Source organism: Sesamum indicum, unplaced genomic scaffold, assembly GCF_000512975.1.
Source record: "Sesamum indicum cultivar Zhongzhi No. 13 unplaced genomic scaffold, S_indicum_v1.0 scaffold00095, whole genome shotgun sequence".
In the NCBI taxonomy this organism is placed as follows: Eukaryota; Viridiplantae; Streptophyta; class Magnoliopsida; order Lamiales; family Pedaliaceae; genus Sesamum; species Sesamum indicum.
This window is the reverse complement of record NW_011628042.1, coordinates 332,192-338,280: the sequence shown is the minus strand read 5'-3', so window position 1 is coordinate 338,280 and position 6,089 is coordinate 332,192.

Below are 6,089 nucleotides of genomic sequence, written 5' to 3'. Positions count from 1 at the left end.
TGTAAACTTCCAAGGAGATGAAGGCCTAGGCTTGTTAGACGGAGCACAAGAGGAAAGAAGAACAAAGAGAAAGGCCTTTCATAATGATAATGGATTACTATTTTGTAATACTCAGGCCACACCCTAAATTGACCATAGATTCACTGGGAGCTCAGTGAGTCACTTAGGATTGGGCTTGATCATCCAACAGGGGCATGCTAAACTTGTTTTTGCATGTGGTATATGTTTTAATATTTGAAGTATGATGTGTTTGGAATGATTTGTTTATACTCAATGATTAAAACTAATGCATTAAAAAATCTCGTAATGATGAGGTATCGGTTACTACAATCTTAATCTCACTTAGATGGTCCGAATTAAATATTAGGCCCATAATGGATTCAAACTCAAATAGTTTGATTAAATCCAAGCCTCCCATCCACAGCAATGTTATAAACAAATGGAATATACTCCCGTTTCCATGTCTCACGAGTCGTGGGGCGGGGCAGTTGCGATATTTGTTTGGTTGATGGGTCGGGCCTATTATTGAGTAGCATGATTCGCTTGGATTCCTCAAGATTACATGAAAAAGCAAGGCAAAATAACTTGGGGATCTCATTCGAATAGAATGGTATAGGTTACCTCACACAAATCCTTTTTTCGTGTGAATCGTAAAAGCAGGGCATGGAGAATTGCGTTTGTGGACTGCAAGCCCACTAGGAAATGATTGCATAGAAACCCCACTTGAGAATGAGGGGTTTTCTAAAGAAAAAGTAGGATAGGTTAATGATTAAAGACCTTGTCCTCGACTTGATATTTAATATTACAATAATCTACTAAATTTCTGTTTACATTTGATGTATATGTCTAAGAACCCTCCACTGCAATTCTTGAATCTAACAGATTTAACTGAACAAACTACAATGATTGGATGCGAAATCTTAGGATTGTCCTAGATTTTGAGACAAGGCCTATGTTCTGGATAGGTCTCTTCCTCGGGCCTTCGCGAAAGGGTCCACATGCGAAGAACGTTTGATGTTCGAGAAGTAGCATGAGGACAACTGGAAGGTTCACAATATCATACTCGGGTCATTGACCGATGACATCCAAAAATAGTACGATAGGCATGATGATGTCCAATTGATAACGCTCCGCATGAGCCAGGTTTATGCAGTTCCGAACTGGCATATTAGATATGCTGTGGCAAAAGCATTTTTTGGTGCCAAGATGAGTAAAAGGTCTTCTATACAGGAGCATGAGGTTAAGATGCTATTCCTTGTGGAGAAGCTCAAGGACCTCAAGGTTGACCTTGAAAAAGAGACGTACATTAATGGTCTTCTATACAGGAGCATGAGGTTAAGATGCTATTCCTTGTGGAGAAGCTCAAGGACCTCAAGGTTGACCTTGAAAAAGAGACGTACATTAATGTGATCCTTCAGTCTCTTCCTCCCTCTTTTGACCCGTTTATCATGAACTATAACATGAATGGGCTTGAAAAAAATCTTCATGAGTAGATAAATATATTGGTCCAGTACGAGGCAACGATTAAAAGTCTACATCGTCGGTATTGGTTGGGGAGACGTTGACCTTAGAAGTGAAAGGCAAAGGGGCCGAACGGTGGAGGAGGAAGAATGGTAAGATAAAATTCAACATCAACGAAAACTAAACACAACTTTAATAGGGAATATGAATGTATTTATGAAGGATTTCACAAAGAAAAGAACGAGATTTAATAGTATCTAGAATTGTGTAATATAAGCAATTTTTCTCTGAGTTTTAAAGATGCGAGGAATAATTTGAATATATTTTTGAGATATTGGAAGTTTCTTAAATTTCTTCTTTTTTTTATTAAGTTGTACTTTATTGATATCCACTACAGGTAAATCATGAAAGAAACAATTCTGATGAAAAGGTAAATCATGAAAGAAACAATTCTGATGAAAAAATAGTGGACCTTGCACTTATATTGCACAAATAATTTAAATTTAGAAAAGAAAAAGATTTTTATCTTCTAGCATATTGCTACACATAAAAAATGGGGATAATGACGTCATTATCAAGTTCTGTTTCTACTGTGTTCCAATACCCATTTTAATATGAAATGGGCTTTGAAATGGCCTGCCGATACGTGCCGAATCCCGCCTTTTTTTGTAGTGTACGTTATTTAAATTGTTGCAACACTGTAAATATTTCAAATTTAGACACAATTTCATGTGTCCTAAATACACTCATATTCCCTATTAAAGTTGTGTTTAGTTGTCGTTGATGTTGGATTTTATTTTTTGTTCTGCTTTAAATTCGTTCATCATATTCACACTTAATGTATTTACACACATACACTCACACTCACACTCACACTCACATACGTAATAAATCACCCAACGATTGCTTACTCACCCTATTGTCAAATAATGGGAGAAATGTAGATCTTTATTCAACGATTCAACTTCATTCACCTTTCAATTCTATTTTACAGTTTTTAACAAAATCTAACATATATCTCATTTCACCTTGTAGATGGAAACTATAATTGAGAGAGATAACTTTTATTGTTGTTGGAGAGTTAATGTGAGCTCTTTCCGGAGCCACTTGATTTAAATTTTCCAGCACGACCTCCGCCTTCACCTCCACCACTTTCCCTCCACCACCATCATTCCTACAAGTACCTCCAATATTACAACAGGCATGGCAGATATTCCTTTATTTCTTGATTTCTTTGGTTTTTTTTTTTACTAAACAAATATACATGTTTGGGATCTCCACTCTTCTTCATTTGGTTAGATCTTTTATTTTAGATATAAATTTTTAAGAAGTAATAACTTAAAATAGGTAAGTTCTCAATCTTCAAAGTGTAAATACAATTTTTTTTGTTTTCACCTTTGATTTTTGAAACAAACTCTTCAAAAAACAAAAAATTCAGAATTGGCTTTCTTAATTTTTCAATTTTGTATGGGGTTGGATTTGTGAAGATTCTTTGTTCTCTCTCTCTTTTCCTTTTTTTTTTCTTTGTTTCTTTAGTATATTGCTGAACACTAGTGATTTATGGATGGGAGTTATATGTACATTCAAACAATAAAGCCATGATTCTTGGAATTTGCTGAAAGTAGTGCGGCATATGTATGTTTATTGGTCTACTTGATCAACTAATAATAAAGATTCAATTCTTGCAAGAGCAAACACAGTCAAACAATGAAAGACTTTCACAAGGAAAAGAATGGGATCTAACTGTATCTTGAATTGTGTAATGTAGAGCAATTTTACTCGAAGTTTTAAAGATGTGAGGAATAATGAATATATTCTTCAAAGTGTAAATACAATTTTTTTTGTTTTCACCTTTGATTTTTGAAACAAACTCTTCAAAAAACAAAAAATTCAGAATTGGCTTTCTTAATTTTTCAATTTTGTATGGGGTTGGATTTGTGAAGATTCTTTGTTCTCTCTCTCTTTTCTTTTTTTTTTTTTTTTGTTTCGTTAGTATATTGCTGAACACTAGTGATTTATGGATGGGAGTTATATGTACATTCAAACAATAAAGCCATGATTCTTGGAATTTGCTGAAAGTAGTGCGGCATATGTATGTTTATTGGTCTACTTGATCAACTAATAATTACGATTCAATTCTTGCAGGAGTAAACACAGTCAAACAATGAAAGACTTTCACAAGGAAAAGAATGGGATCTAACTGTATCTTGAATTGTGTAATGTAGAGCAATTTTACTCGAAGTTTTAAAGATGTGAGGAATAATTTGAATATATTTTGGATACATTGAAAGTTGCTTTAATTTCTTCTTTTTTTTAATTAAGTTATACTTTATTGATATCCACTATAAGTAAATAATGAAAGAAACAATTCTGATGAAAAAATAGTGGACCTTGCACTTATATTGCACAACTAATTTGAATTTTGAAAAGATAAAGATTTTAGCTTCTAGCATATATACTACATGTAGAAAATGGGTATCATGACGTTGTCTATCAAGTTCTGTTCCAACTGTGTTCCAATACCCATTTTAAATATTAAACGTGCTTTGGAATGGCCTGCTGATACATGTCAAATTCTGCCTTTCTTTGTAGTGTAAGTTATTTAAATTGTTGCAACACTGTAAATATTTCGAATTTTGACACAATTTCATGTGTCATAAATACACTCATATTCCCCATTAAAATTGTGTTTAGTTGTTGTTGATGTTGAATTTTATTTTTTGTTCTGCTTTAAATACATTCATCATATTCAATCTTTATGCATTAACACAGATACTCTCACACTCACACACTCACATACATAATAAATCACCCAACGATTGCTTACTCACCTTCTTGTCTTTGTATCCTCCATTTTATATCGTCTTTATATCTCTCCCCCCTCCCCCCCACATACTCTAAAGAATTCTTCGTGCACACAAGAGAAGATGGAGTAGAACTCAAAAATGGGAGAAATGTAGATGTTTATTCAATGATTCAACTTCATTCCCCTTTCAATTCTATTTTACAGTTTTTTACAAAATCTAACATATATTTAATTTCACCTTGTAGATGGAAACTATAACTGAGAGAGATAACTTTTATGGCTGTTGGAGAGTTAATGGTGTACTCTTTCTGGAGCCACTTGATTTCAATTTCCCGGCACCACCTCCGCCTTCAACTCCACCACCTCCTCCTTCCCCTCCATCACCATCATCCCAACAAGTAAATCCAAGAGTACAACAGGCATGGCAGATCTTCCTTTCTTTCTTGCTTTCTTTATGTTTTTGTTTTTTGTTAAACAAATATACATGTGTGGGATCTCCACGCTTCTTCATTTGGCTAGATTTTTTATTTTAAATATAAATTTTTAAGTAGTACTAATTTAAAATTGGTATGTTCTCAAACTTCAAAGTGTAAATACAACTTTTTTGTTTTTATCTTTGATTTTTGAAACAACTGTTCAAAAAAAAATTAATATTGGCTTTCTTGATTTTTCAATTTGTTATAGAGTTGGATTTGTGAAGACTCTTTGTTCTCTCTCTCTTTTCATTTTCTTTTTCTTTGTTTATTTAGTATATTGGTGAACACTAGTGATTTATGGATGGGATTTATATCGACATTCAAACAACAAAGCCATGATTTATGGATGGGATTTATATCGACATTCAAACAACAAAGCCATGATTCTGGGAATTTGTTGAAAGTAATGTGGCGCATGTATTTTATTGGTCTACTTCATCATGTAATAATTAAGATTTAATTCTTGCAGGAGCAAATACGGTCAAACAATGAAGGATTTTCACAAAGAAAAGAACGGGATCTGACAGTATTTAGAATTGTGTATTCTAGAGCAATTTTACTCAGAGTTTTAAAATTGCGAGGATAATTTGAATATATTTTGGAGATATTGGAAGTTTCTTTAATTTCTTCTTTTTTTTTTAGGTTGTACTTTATTGATATCCACTATAACAAAATCATTAAAGAAATAATTCTGATGAAAAAATAGTGGACCTTGCACTTATATTGCACAAATAATTAGAATTTTGAAAAGATAAAGATTTTATCTTCTGGCATATATGCTACACATTAAAAATGGGGATCATGACGTCATCTATCAAGTTTTATTCCAACTATGTTCCAATACCCATTTCAATATGAAACGGGCTTTGGAATGGCCTGCTGATACATGCCAAATCCCGCCTTCTTTTGTAGTGTATGTTATTTAAATTGTTGCAAAACTGTAAATATTCTGAATTTGGACACAATTTCATGTGTTATAAATACACTCATATTCCCTATTAAAGTTGTGTTTAGTGGTAGTTGATGTTGAATTTTATTTTTTGTTCTGCTTTAAATACATTCATCATATTCACTTTTTATGTATTTACACACATACACTCACACTCACACTCACACACTCACATACATAATAAATCACCCAACAATTGCTTACTCACCCTCTTGTCTTTGTTTCCTCCATTTTATATCATCTCTATATCTCTCCCCCCTCCCCCCACATGTTCCCAAGAATTCTTTGTGTACACGAGAGAAGATGGAGCAGAACTCAAACAATGGGAGAAATGTAGATCTTTATTCAACAATTCAATTTCATTCACCTTTCATTTCTATTTTACAGTTTTTTACAG